This window comes from Triturus cristatus, chromosome 4_1 (genome assembly GCF_964204655.1).
Source record: "Triturus cristatus chromosome 4_1, aTriCri1.1, whole genome shotgun sequence".
NCBI classification, from domain to species: domain Eukaryota; kingdom Metazoa; phylum Chordata; class Amphibia; order Caudata; family Salamandridae; genus Triturus; species Triturus cristatus.
In genome coordinates, this window is record NC_140585.1 from 866,840,462 (window position 1) to 866,854,605 (window position 14,144).

Here is a 14,144-nt window from a genome sequence, read left to right on the forward strand (position 1 = left end):
ATTGAGTAGGGAAATGGGCGGAATGATTGGCATTGGAGGATGTTTTTGCCTGGCTTCGGGATAAGCGTTAAACAGTTTAATCCAAATTTGAACGATCCCATCAATAATTGCAGAATAAACTTCACCCGGGATTGTATTGGGGCCCGCTGCCTTGCCTTTCTTTATTTTCTTAAGAGCGGTAAGTATCTCACTACCTGTTATCTCCCGAGATAGATAACCCTGCTGTTCTAAAGTTAATTTAGGGAGCTGCTTCTCCTGGAGCCAGGCATCTATCTCTGCTCTATTTATTACGAGATCTTCCTTATATAGATCCTGAAAAAACTCCCTGAAGTCCTCCCTTATTCTACTACAATCTTCGGTAATGTGCCCGGAATCATCCACTTCAATCCTTCTAATGTAGTTTTGATTTGTCTCTAACGTTGTCTTCCATGCCAACAGTTTCCCACAGCATTCCCCCTGCACTTTATCCCTGGCTCTACTTACTTCCCATTGTTGTCGCACCTTATCTCCCATCTTAACCCTAAATTTCACCTGTAGTTCCTCCAGAGCCCCAGCTGTCACCTTCCTATATTCGTCACTTAAACTATCTCTCGTCAGTATTTTTTCTAATTCTCTTATCCTTTCCTCCAGGCTGGAAAATTCCTTTCTCTCCTCCCTTGCCCAGTTCACTGATATACTTTTTAGTTCCCCTCTTAACCAAGCTTTATATGCATCCCACACTACATTCAGTGGAGCCGATAACAAATTAATAGAGAAAAACTCCTCTGAACCTTGTATCAATTTTGAGACCACCCCCACCTGTAGTAAAATCCTTCTATTGATTGTCCATCTCCTGGGACTCCGTAAATCTTGCAGTTCTAATTTGAGAAGGACTGCGGTGTGGTCTGAAAGGTGACTAGGGAGGTGCTCTATTTCTACCACTTTCTCCACTTCATTCCTGTCCATGAAGTAATAGTCCAGCCTAGAATATTGACTATGTTTTTTTTAATGTGGAAAATATAATCCCTATGATTTCCTTTAACTCTGTGAAAAACATCGCACAGATTATAATGTTCTAACATGTCCACCAAATATGCCCTCATATTCGGGGAATTAATTTGTAAACATAAGGAGGGTCTATCCAGAGTGTTATCCAAAAGGATGCTAAAATCCCCCCTAAAATAATAGGAGCCTTAAAATCAACCAAAGTAGAAAACATATTTGCCATGTGCGAATTATCGTCAATATTCAGACAATAGTAGCTTGCCACTGTAAATAACTTCTGGCTTATTTTAACTTCTGCCACGATCCAACACCCCCCCTCATCTGCCTTGTGGCGAACCAACTCAACTCCTGATTTCGCTCTGACAAATAGTGCTACCCCCTTAGTGCAATGTGCCTGGTCTGTGACTACGAAACTTTCCACCCACTGGTGTTTGGAAAAGAGATCTCAACATTCCTGCCTCCTAAGATGTGTCTCTTGCAATAGGATTACTGAAGCTTTTTGTTGCTTTAGGTAGTGCATAATAGCCTGTCGCCTCTTCCTAACCCTCAATCCATTTACATTCCAACACAGAATTTCTAAAACTAATTTCAACAACAACAAATCACAGCCAGGCTGACCACATAAGAAAGGAACACACACCCAAAACCTATTTTCTTACATCATTATGTCGGGGAACGTTTTTGTAGGTTTGCCACTTCCTTTAATAATGAATTATTTGATGAGGAGGTGAGAGAGGGTTTACAGGCATAGGATCAACATATTTGGTATGTTCCGTGAAGCTGTCATTGCCAGATGCCGCTTCTCACCTAATGTGATCTTGGACATGATTGCTGACTGGGAGGAGGCACTAAATCCACCTACAGTCCTCTCCCAAGCTAGTCCAGTCTATGTCCTTCCTCCCAGGGCTCCCATTTAAATAGGGCCTCCAGCTTTACCCATTTCCCATGCATCACCTCCTCTTCCCAGTGCCCATCTAGCATAACCTTGAGCTGACAAACACTCCTGCCCTCGACACCCCACATCCCACTTGTGCTGCCCAATCCCTTCCACAAAATATCAGTGGATGCTATCAAGTAGGTCTTGATGCCAATTGTAGAGGTTTAGGGATTGTTCTCTCGCAATATCCGGGACTTCGTTGTGGAGGTCTGGATGCTAAGAGATGGTCTCTGGTCAGCCACAAACTTTATAAGGTGGCATGACCTCATTAACAGTATGTAGGTAAGGGCCCTTTTGACATGGTCACTCTTTTTGCATGGTATATGATGTGATTTCGGCAGGAAGTGCCCTGGGTTCCTGCTAACCAGGTTCCCAGTGCCAGATCTCTTTCCCAAAATTGTGCAAGTGTTTTCCCCAATAGGTAATACCTTTAGTACCCTCAGTAAGTCCCTAGTAAATGGTACCTCTGGTACCTAAGGCATGAGGTACTAAAGAGGGTCCCTAAGGGCTGCAGCATGAATTGTGCCACCCCAAGAGACCCCTTACCAAGCTCATGCAAACTGCCACTGCAGACTGCGTGTCTTGGTACAGACAAAAGTAAAAACATGACATGCACACAGCCAGTGTGCCAGGCATGCAGACACTGCATGGCACACAGGCTGTGTGCATGTCATGTTTCCCCCTGGGGAGACGAGGCATTCAGACGTATTTCCAGGTTTACGATTTCTCACAAATCTGGAAATGTGTCAGGTTCCATGGGTGTTGCGTGGGAACACCCATGAAACGCCCTTTTCAAGCAAAGTGCTGCGTGTAAAGCACGCAGGGTGGCTTTTCGTGTCCTTGAAAATATGGGGCAGCAAAAAGTGACACACCAGCGGCACAAGGGGCTTGTAAATAAGCCCCCAGGGCCTTACGTGGAGCAGTGAAGCTGCTTTCCTGTATCAAGCAGACACCCGTAAGAATATTGTGGGACTCTGAAACTGAAAAAACCTGACGCTGCAAAGCTCCACTGCACAAACGCTTCCTATCCCAAGCTGAGGTGCACAGTGTCCACTGTGGACTCCACGATGCCGTCTGCAGCCTCTGTTCTCATGCCCCCTCTACCAAGACTGCTCTCGGTAACGAAAACTGATGCCTAGCGCCACCTCTGCAGTCATCACCCCCGGCCCGTGAAGAAGAGACCTAAAGGTGTCCCCACATCCCGAAGCATCGTGAGGCTTGATCCCCTTTGTTGGTTCAGCCCGACTTGTCCCCCAGTCCGAGCCTGCAGCCTCTTTTCTGACGCACCGATCTCCATGGACTTGAATGGGGCACCCAACGCAGTAAGGCACCTCTGCACCCACCCGCCCCAGTGCTGCCCAAAGTGAACTATTTGTCCTCCCTTGGACCATGCCCCATACTCACCTTAAGTCCAGAAGATTGGTCCCGTAACTCGTTGTTCTGTGCCCAAATGCAATACATTTTACCTCCGTAGGTTAACATTACCTCAAAGTGTTTCAACTACGATTTAAAGTATCAAAATCACCCGATGCTGAAAAACACACCTCTGCACCCGGACCCCCCAGTGCCTCCCAAGGTGACCTGTTGGTGCTGCCTTAGACCTTGCCGCATAACCCCCCTTAAGTACCGGGGAAGGGTCACGTAAGTCATTGTTAAAATTCTGTTTATTGAATTTCAAACAATACAGAGGTATACAGAATGCGGTGAGCATGACATATAAGGTTGTCAAAGATATACAGACCAGTATATGCTAGTAGTGAACATTGCTCTTCTTAGTGCACTGTAAAGGAAAGAAAAATAATAAGAAAAAACAGAAGGGGCTGGGAACATAGAGAAAAAACGGTCACACAGCAGAATCATGTTACAAGATTCAAAGTTTAGGTGGCGACTTAGAGGGGTCCATATTGTGCAGGGAACTGCAAAGTATATCAGCTATTGGTCAAGTCAATGCAAGATAGGGTAGCGCACCGCCTTCGGGCGCTGAAAACTCATCCTCTCCATCTTGCTCATTGTCTGCTGCATCCGCCCGGGCATAGAGATACAATTCAAGGGGTGCTATAAATCCTTAGGCCGGGAGCTTATGGGCATGAGTTCCTAGAAGGCATCAAGTTGTTCCTGTCAGTATGCTGCATCTTTAAGCCAGTCAGCTGCAAGTGGCAGTGCGTGTCTACCCCATTGCACCGCAACCCTGTGCTTGGCGAGCAGGAAAAGCATTGCCGTCAACATTTGCATTTTGGGAGGTAGTTCTTTGAAGTAGCCTAGCAACGCAACTCTTGAAATGTGCTCAAGAGGTTGTCCTGTGATGTCTTCAATCAAGGCGAATATTTCAGCACAGTAGGCAGAGATTTCCAAACAGTCCCAAGTGAGGTGGAAAAAAACGGCTGTGGGAAAAGAGTAATGTACACAACGCACATTTGTACTCAGGTCCATACTGAACAGTCGCTCAGGGGATTGATAGAGATGATGGATGCATTTGAAATGAATAAGGCAAAGTCACTAGTTGGGGGGGGGGGAGTGCGCATGCTTGGACGCAGCAGTAGCGCCATTGTTCATCTGTAAGGTGAGGTGTTATGTCAGTGTCCGATGCATTCTTGCTCATTGGGGTGCGTACTGGCACAGTGGCCTGCATCCCTGCAGACAGTTGCGTAAGAGCTTGCAGGGAGAAGGGGTAGAGACACCTCAAGCACTTGAAATGTAGGCGGGGCAACTGGGAACGAGGTATGTATCTCACGAGTCACAGTGCATAGTTGATGATATGTAAAAGTGTATAGTAAGTTGATATCTTCACCTTGTAGAGCTTGCTGATGTGAGAGAAAAGTGGCATCCGGGTAGATTGCACTCATGGATGTAAATTGAAATTTGCCCAATCTAGAGTGTGTTCCAGAATCGCCAGTGATGGGGAAGGAGGGGTGTTCAATGAGCGGCACAGATCGAGTAAAGAGATGCTTAATGCGGGCCCTTCATCTAAGCACGTTTCACGCCCAAAGCATTCCTACCACAATATCAATCTGCTCTCGCGGGCACCTAGGGGTCATAAACATTGCCGTTTGAAGAGGGCAGTGCACTGCGTGGTCAGATTTAGGGACCATGTGGACAAGGAACTGGGTGGGGAAGAGCCAGTAGTGGGCAAACTTAGCCTGGGCACTTAAGTAATACATGTCCATATCAGGGGCACCCAAGCCTCCTTGCTCAAACAAAAGTGTCATACTTTCCCATGAGATACATGGCTGTCCACCTGCCGACACCAAAGAAACAAGACGCCTTCTAAACTGTCGGTGGAAGTGTAGTGGTAAGGGAAGCAGCAAGTTGAGGAAGAGGTAGAGGAATTTAGGGAGGATAATAATTTTCGCGATGGCCAAGCGACCAGTTAAGGACACGGGGAGTTGCATCCAGCACTAAACTCTCTCATCCAGCCATATAAGCCGGCGACCATAATTGAGTTTCCCTATATCGCCGATGTCTCTAATGAGCCAGACCTGAGGTACTTGATGGGCCATCTTCTCAGGCAAGTGAGAATTCTGAGGTGAACGGTGACGTCCTGACCGTCAGTGGGAAAATAATCCACTTCACCCAATTAATCTTGTCACCAACAAACCACTGAATCTGGTAAATTCCCAAATGAGAGGGTTTAAATGTATATGTGAGTATCTGACATACAAAGTGACATCATCCGCATATAGTGACACAAGGATTCTGCAAGGAGAAATGCAAGTGTGTTGGGCACAGTGCACACCCCCATGAGTGCACCTGACAGGTTTCATTGTTACCAGCAGTATCCCAACAGAGGGGCACATGCAGGATGCCCCCAGGGACATCCAGCAGGTAAAGACCATGCTCCTGGGGCACTTGCCCCATGTTTTAACACTGTAGTATTCTGGCCCAAAAAAGGAAGTAGTTCCCTTTCATCGTGCTGGGGTACATGCTACAGGAAGAGGGAAGTGATGAGATTCAGGGCCATCCAATAGGAAAATATGTCGAGAGTGCTCCCCGACCCATGTGTCCCAACACGGCTGACCCTCTGTCCTTCACCTTCGTGTTTCCTGCCTGCCTCCGGTGACCTCAACAGGATGGAAAGTTCACACCTGCCTGCTACAGACCCAGGGGCAGCTATGGCCTGCTGTTCTTTCTCCAGCCCACACCAACTTGCTCCAGCAATCCCAAACCCTCCCTCCCTCTTAAACCCTATTCTGTTTCTGCAACCAGTACCTCACCCCACCCTGCTCCCATCCCAAAGGCATCTCTTGTCGTACAAGCACCACACCCTGCCCTGCGCCCAACTTTACTTAGCAGGGCTCACTTCTTCCCAGAGTCTGGAGTGTCCTGACTCCTGAGCCATCCTGGACATAGAGTGTCACGGGTGCCAGGGAGCATGGCCAGGGAGTGGGAAGCCAAGAGATGGCTGGCTGATCAGGTCAGAAGAAAGTTGCCCCCCCATTGCAGGTCAGCTCAGAGCCGAGATGCAGCTTAATAACGTGCCACGTAACAGGTAATCACCCCCATTGATTTCGCTTCCCCGGGCTCCATACTAGCAGCGCATGTCCCTCCCTCCCCTGTCCCTTTTCTCCCTACTACCTGCTCCATCCTACAGCACGTCACTTGGCCTGCGCCCTTTGCCCCCCATCCCACACACACACGCATTTAGGGTTCCATAGTCATAGCACCCTCCTCCAGGCCTGTGTCTCCTCCTTGCTCCGCTGTGCCCCTGTGTGCCTCCCTTTCTCAACGTGCCAGACCCTTTTCTCGCTCTAGGGAATGACGGCAGGGGCAAGCTCCGCCACACAGTGGAATCACCGTTTTTTTGAAAACTCCACACTCCCAGAGGAGCGCAAAGTTGGAAAAACTCTGCAAACTTCGCTGGCAGAGTGGAGTTCACCACCCACACCTAGACTAAAGCATTAGTTTAATTAATGTAGGGCTCAGTCCAAGGTGTGTCAGCAGGGTGAAAATATATATGGCCATTTAAGAGAACTGAAAGCCTTTGTGGCATCCAAGAAGACAGCTGCCACGTGCAAGATCGGATCAATAGTATGGAAGGCAAAGAATCTGCACAGGTAGCAGGATGTGGACTTTCCTGTGGTTGGTAGGAGTGGAAGCTTTAATTAAGTGCATTATGGTGCGGGACTGAGGTAAAGAAGCAGTTGTTTCCTACCTTAAAATTGCATGCAATGACCACAGAAAGCACAGGCTGAGTGATGCTTAGAAAGAAAGCTACAAAAACAGTTAGCAGCCAAGTGTCTGCAGCAAACACCCATATTAAACAGAATCCCCACCACCCACTTTGGTCCCCCAAATGGACCAAATTCTCCCTTCCATGAAACCCCAACAGCAATGAGATGGAACATTTCCGGGAATTTTCCCGTAGGGGTGAACTACGAGACCAACTCCCTACCGAACTAAAAGTAGGTGGGTGGCTGGAGGTATAGTATGGGGAGACACCACTGTCCCCCTAGGCGTTATACAACCAACCATTTTATTACTTGGGTTGAAATCAGAACTCAGGGTGGCGGCCCAGGGTAAAAAACGCAGGAAGGTCCTCTGTAAGGCCACCCGCCATATACCCACCAAGTAGTCCCAAGGGGAAAATTACTACAGTCATCTCCAGTCACAGTGGTGTGCAATGTGTATAGGTCTGGAGAATGTCACACAGTGTCTCTCCTGCCAACCAAATGAGTGGAGATTAATCAGTCTCCCTGAAGCATGAAGCAGTTCGCTCTCGATCTCTCATGGGCGACCCACTTCTTTTCAGAGGGATGGTCTTGACAAACATGGTGGCGGTTTTTGGGTCAAAGAAAAGGAGAGTTTTGCCAGCGTGGGAGAGTTGCAGTTTGGCAGGGTAAAAAAGCAAGTCAGTGCACAGAAGGGAACGCTTAACTGGCAAGAATTCTGGCAAAAAGGCCCTGCGTGCAGCCTGCACTGACATTGTGAAGTTTGGAAACATGGAGAAGTCAATCCCCTTGTTATGCAGAGGTCATCGCTCCCTTGCAAGACGCACGGCATGTCTCGGTCTTGGAAATTTAATAATTGGGCAATGATGGGGTGAGGCGGTGTACCAGGCATTGGCCTAGGACCAAGCGATCTGCAGGCCCTCTTAAAGGTGAGCATGGGTGAGAGATCAGTCCCAAACAGTGTACATATCATGTCCTCTACAAAGTCCTCCATTTTGTTCATCTGTCGACTCTGGCACACCGATAAGTCACAGATTGTTCTATCAGGAACAAGCCTCCTATTCTTCATTTTTATTCTGTATTACCGCAGTACCGTTTCCATGTGCAGGAGCTTTTCCCTGCCTATAGCATTTTCATCTTCAGACGTGTGGTGTTCCAGTTGATTGAGGCAGTCATCATGTTGATCAAACTTTTCTTTTAGTCGATAAAACCAGCAAGAAAATCAATTTGGGTTTCAATTGTCATTAAGCTCTGCTTCAGGTCTAAAAACATGGTGCGGATATTAAAGTCCGGGGATGTGCACTCTGTGCCGAAAGGTGCTCTCTGCACATCCTCAGGGGGCAGCTTCAATGCATGTGTCTGTCTTCGATTGTCAAAAGAGAGTTTGGATTGCCTGGTATCGCCCATCCTATCATGTAGGGCAACCTGGGTGGGGAGTTGTTCGACCAGCTGCTAGAGCACAATTGGCTATGCAGAGCGCCAGTGTCGACAGAAAATCAGTGATTGCCATGAAGCACAGGGCTGCAGTGAAAGGTAGGTCAACATTCACACAACTGCTCTTAGTTGAGTTTAGGTGTCACCTAAGCCATCTCCCACTTACAGCAATTTATTGTGGAAGTCAGGGGCGATTCTCAGACCTCGTCACATCCTGAGTGGTCACAGAGGGCACACGCAAGTCAGGGATGGGCCCATGGTGGAGTCGAAAGGAGCACCATAGTCCTGGTTATGTGCTGCAAATTTTTACTGTGCAGTTCCAAGTGAGTCAGTGGTCTGCAGCCAGCACCCCAGTTATCGAGAGGCATGAGCAGGTCGACAGGTGTTGCACAGCTGCATCCGACCAGTCCAGTATCTGTAAGAAGCATACACAGTCACGCAGACATAGTCATTGGATGCAGTGGCCAAACTCGAAACTGAATAAATATGTGGTGTTTTAACGCTATTGAACAACACAAGAATGCACACCTTAACACAGAATATGGTGAGGACAATTTTAATGCATCCTGGTACATGTATGCTGGTGTCTGTTGGTCACATGACAAAATAGAATTGAAGCACCTGTGTCTGGGCAGTGCAAACCTCGACACCTATGACTAAGCCATTTTACCAAACGCGTCAGGAAGAGATAGGACTTTGAACTTGAGTTACTTTAATTTCGGAAAATAAAACGTGACGGTGACAGCATGAATTGGCTGCAGCACCTTTTTATTCTGTGATGATTAACATGATGCTCTGTCCACGCAGGCTGAGGCCGCCCTGCAGAGTTGGGGGGCCCCCAACGATGGAGATTATTTTGATATATATATATAAAGAGAGAGAGAGAGAGAGAGAGAGAGAGAATCCTCGATGAAGTGCTTTACGGATTTCAGTGGTACACAGTTATATATTTTTAGCAACAACAAAGTAAGAACGCTCAGTTAGGGGAACAGTTTGTGAGCTAAGATTTTAATCCAGATAGACATTTTTGCTCATACACAGAATTTAATTTTCTATGATACTAGGTGTGTTGATATCACATTTGTGTACAGTTTTAATGATCAATGTTTTTTAACCTTACAACTTATATTATATTCTTCACTTCATAGGAGGAAAGGAAGGGGCCTACCATCAAATGGAATAGCTGTTGAGGTCACCTACCTTTTTCTTCACTATCAGGTCGATGTGGTACAGAGCATGGTTTAAGATAAGAATATGTTTTCACTCTCTTTTGTTATTGTCTATACACAAGATTAAGGAAATGTTTACCTTAATTTACTAGTCTAGGCACCATAGGGTGAGGAAACCCAGGGTTCATGGGCTGCTGACTACAGACCACCATTTATCCCACTTAGCAATCAGATAACAACATGGCAGCTGAGAAAATCAGTCTTCTGACTAGTTCCTTGCATCATTAGCCACTAGGCGGAAATATTGGGTTGAGCTGATACAGTATCCAAGGTAAATAGCACTATACATGGAATGTAGCAGAATATGTGGAACCACTGGGCGACAGTATAACAGGAAAGTACACAGAACAATTGGGCCTTTGAAGCATGGTTTCCATGTACCTACCCATTCCACATAGCGAGCTTACAAACACGGAACTGGGATTTTCCCGATGACAAGAAATTTAGGCTGCATTCCGACCACAGGGCATACACATATAGAGTTGTAGAGGAGATTCTCCCACTATTTGTACTTATTAGTATTAGTGCAATGAACTAACTCGGATGTATATTTTTTTTATGCCTTCTTATACTTTATAAATACTTTGAAAGTCTATTTTCACCTCTTTATGTTTTAAGGCTGTTGTCTCGTGATTCAATGCAGATACAATGCAATGCACAATACTATGTAAATAACAGTATACGTTACAAAATGAATGCCACAGTAACCATAGACCAAACAGGATGTAAAGAAAAGCTGTCCTTTGTCTATGTTGGATTTCTGTCTCTAATTGTGTGGTTTGCTAAACTACCCAGTGTGTGAACAAGGAGACTTTGTTCTCCGAAGTGCGTAACTGGATTAAAATCTTAGCTCACAAAGTGATCTCCTGAGGGAGCGTTCTTACTTTGTTGTTGCTAAAAAACAGATGTCCGGCGGGCTTTGCCAGCGCACGCTCCAACTACCATTTTATATAGCACAAACTTGACCCGGTATTGGGTATCAGAGCGCTTTACATAGCACCATTTGCGTTACATGAGGACACATTCATTTTTGTTAGGCACGGGGAGATGAAGTGATTTGCCCAGAATCACAGGCTTTTCAGCGTCATTGTCGAAACTCGAACCCGGTTCCCCAGATTTGAGGTCAACCGCCATAGCTGCTAGGCCAACTCCTCTCCCTCTCCTCTGGTGCATTGTAAATTGGGGAATTAATTCCCCTTCGAATACTGAGGGTCCCTGGGGGCCAACTAGCCCATCAGGTACCTCCAGTATGCGCCAGGGAGCTGCGTTGCAGAGAGGTGTTCAGAGGCCACGTCCCTTTTTACACCTCTCTTGCGCAACTCTGTGGCGCTTACTGGAGGTACCTGGTGGGCTAGTTGGCCCTCAGGGACCCTCATGACTCAAGGGGAATTAATCCCCCAAATTACAACGCACCAGGGGGCGTGTTTGCACAGTGGTGCAGGGAGGGGGCAGGGCCTGACATAGCAAGTGTGCAAACGCACCCCCTGGCACATTGTAAATTGGGGGATTAAGTCCCCTTCAATCCTGAGGGTCCCTGGGGGCGAACTAGCCCACCAGGTACCTCCAGTATGCGCCACGGAGCTGCGTTGCAGAGAAGTGTTCAGAAACCACGCCCCTTTTTACACCTCTCTGTAACGCAGTTCTGTGGTGCTTACTGGCAGTAGTTGGTGGGCTAGTTGGCCCCCAGCGACCCTCGGGACTCAAGGGGATTTAAACCCCCAATTTACAACGCTCCAGGGGGCGCGTTGCACAGTGGTGCAGGGAGGGTGTGTGGCGTGATGTGACAAGTGTGCAAATGCGCCCTATGGCGTGTTTTAAGTTGAGGGATTAAGTCCCCTTGAATCCTGAGGGTGCCTGGGGGCTAACAAGCCCACCAGGTACCTCCAGTAAGCGCCAGGTTGCTGCATTGCAGAGAGGTGGTCCAAGGCCATGCCCTCTTTTTACACCACTCTGCAACACAGCTCTGTGGCGCTTACTGGAGGTAGCTGGTGGGCTAGTTGGCCCCCAGGGACCCTCAGGACTCAAGAGGACTAAAATCCCCCAATTTACGACGCACCAGGGGGTGCATTTTCACAATGGTGTAGGGAGGGGGCTTGGCCTGATGTGACAAGTGTGTAAACGCGCCCTGTGGCACGTTTTGAGTTGGGGAATTAAGTCCCCTTGAATCCTGAGGGTCCCTGGGGGCCAACTAGCCCACCAGGTATGTCCAGTAAGTGCCACAGAGTTGCGTTGCAGAGAGGTGTAATAAGTGTCTTTTAGCATAGCACTGGCTCCGGTCCTGGTTAGTCAGAGTCAGTTACCACAAGTACCCGTCCTTAAGAAGTTGGGGGCACAGGAGGACTTTCTGCTTCTCTGTTGGTTCTTTCTGCACATCTCTTGCTTCTTCCTGCACTTTTCTTCGCTCTTTCTGAACTTATGTTGCCTCTTTCTGTATTTGTCTTGCTTATTTCTGCGCTTTTCTTCCTCTTTCTTCACATGTCCTAACTTTGTAGGCAAAGTTAGAAATTAGCATTTAAAAAACCATTGAAATTCACTGAAAAAACCATAGGTTTCAGGGACGTTATAGTTAGTTGGACATTTCACTCATACAAAACCATAGAAATTCCCCCCTTATAGTTAGTTCAGCTAACTATAACTTGCGCCCCAGCAATGCACTGCTGATGATGTCACATATTACATCATTCATGTCATGTGCAGTGACATCACTGATGACATCTCAAATAATATCACTGATGACATCACTGATGACATCATCCACGTCAAAATCTGATGCACCTCCTCACACTGTAATATAACCTTTGATACACCCACTGTAAAAAACACAGACTACCATTTTCGAACCATCGACACACCAATACCAGTTACTACATACACACTCACTGATTCCTAGGTCTACACACACATCCACTCATTCACCCATACAATCACTCATACATACAGTCACTCATCAATACAACACTATCATATGCACTCATACACCTATACAGACACTCACACACTGCCACTCATCCATGGAGTTACTCACACACCTAGTCAGTCATGCAAGGAATCAATCACACTCCCATTTCCTCAGCTATACAGTTATACACACACCACCTCACTTATTCAAACATTTACTAACACATACTTACTCTCTTATACAATCACTGAGACAAGTACACACTCATCCATACAGCCACTCTCACAATCAATGACTCTCACGTATAGTCATTTATATACTCCAACTCTCACATACACTGCCTTTTACATATGTAGTTACTTGGACATGTGCCACTGAGACATCCAATCTCTCACCAACACACCCATACACACACTCACCCGCCCATACAGCTGTTTCCACATGCAATCTTGAACCCATACATCCAGTGATTCAACCACTCACACATCTATGCACAGTCACACACCTCTCACCCACACACACACTCAGTCTCCCATACAAATACTCAGGCAACCAATCAATAACCCATATAGACACTCATGTAGCTACCGACCAACACATGCAGCAGCTTACACAACAACAGACATACTGATACACACATTCAGACAGTTTAGTCACTAACCCATGCATTCAGTAAGACACATTTAATCACTCACTTATACAGTCAGTCACACACCTACTAAATCTTTCATTCAGACACTTATACACCCACTCATTCTTCAATACGCCTTGGCATAAATATAAAACATATTTAAACTTTACAGAAACACACAGTCACTGGATGATGTCATCAGTGATGTCATTTGAGATGTCATCAGTGATGTCACTGACCATGCCATGAATGATGTAATATGTGACGTCATCTGCAGTGTATTGCAGGGGCGTGAGTTATAGTTAGCTGAACTAACTATAATGGGGGAATTTCTATGGTTTTGTACAAGTGAAATGCCCAACTAACTATAACGTCCCTGAAACCTATGGTTTTTCCAGTGAAAAAAAAATATATATATATATTACCTACTGGCTGTCGCCAGCAGGTAGATAGAGTTAGGACCTATTTCCCATAGGAAATTCGCAACATTCTATTTTGAATAACGTTGGCGCCGATTGACGAATCTTCGCGAAATTTTCCAAACTTTTGGCCAGCTCCGGTCCGCTCCTATCCTGAATATTTCACGGTGATTCGTTAAGCGGGGGCCGAGAAAAAAGGGGGGTCCCAAAACGCGTTTTCCCCATGCATTTTCCCACAGGACCTGTTGACGCAGCTACAGCCCGAACTGCTGAACAGAATTACACCAAATTTGGCAAAGAGGTAGTCCTCAGTTCAGACTCGTACCTTTTGCTTTTCCACATGGGGAGCAGCATGTTAGCTGCTCCCTAAGTGGAAAAGCAATACCGGCTCTCGCAGGACGCGGGGAGCTGGCTGGGACCGTGGGGGGATTGGGGACCCCCCCCAC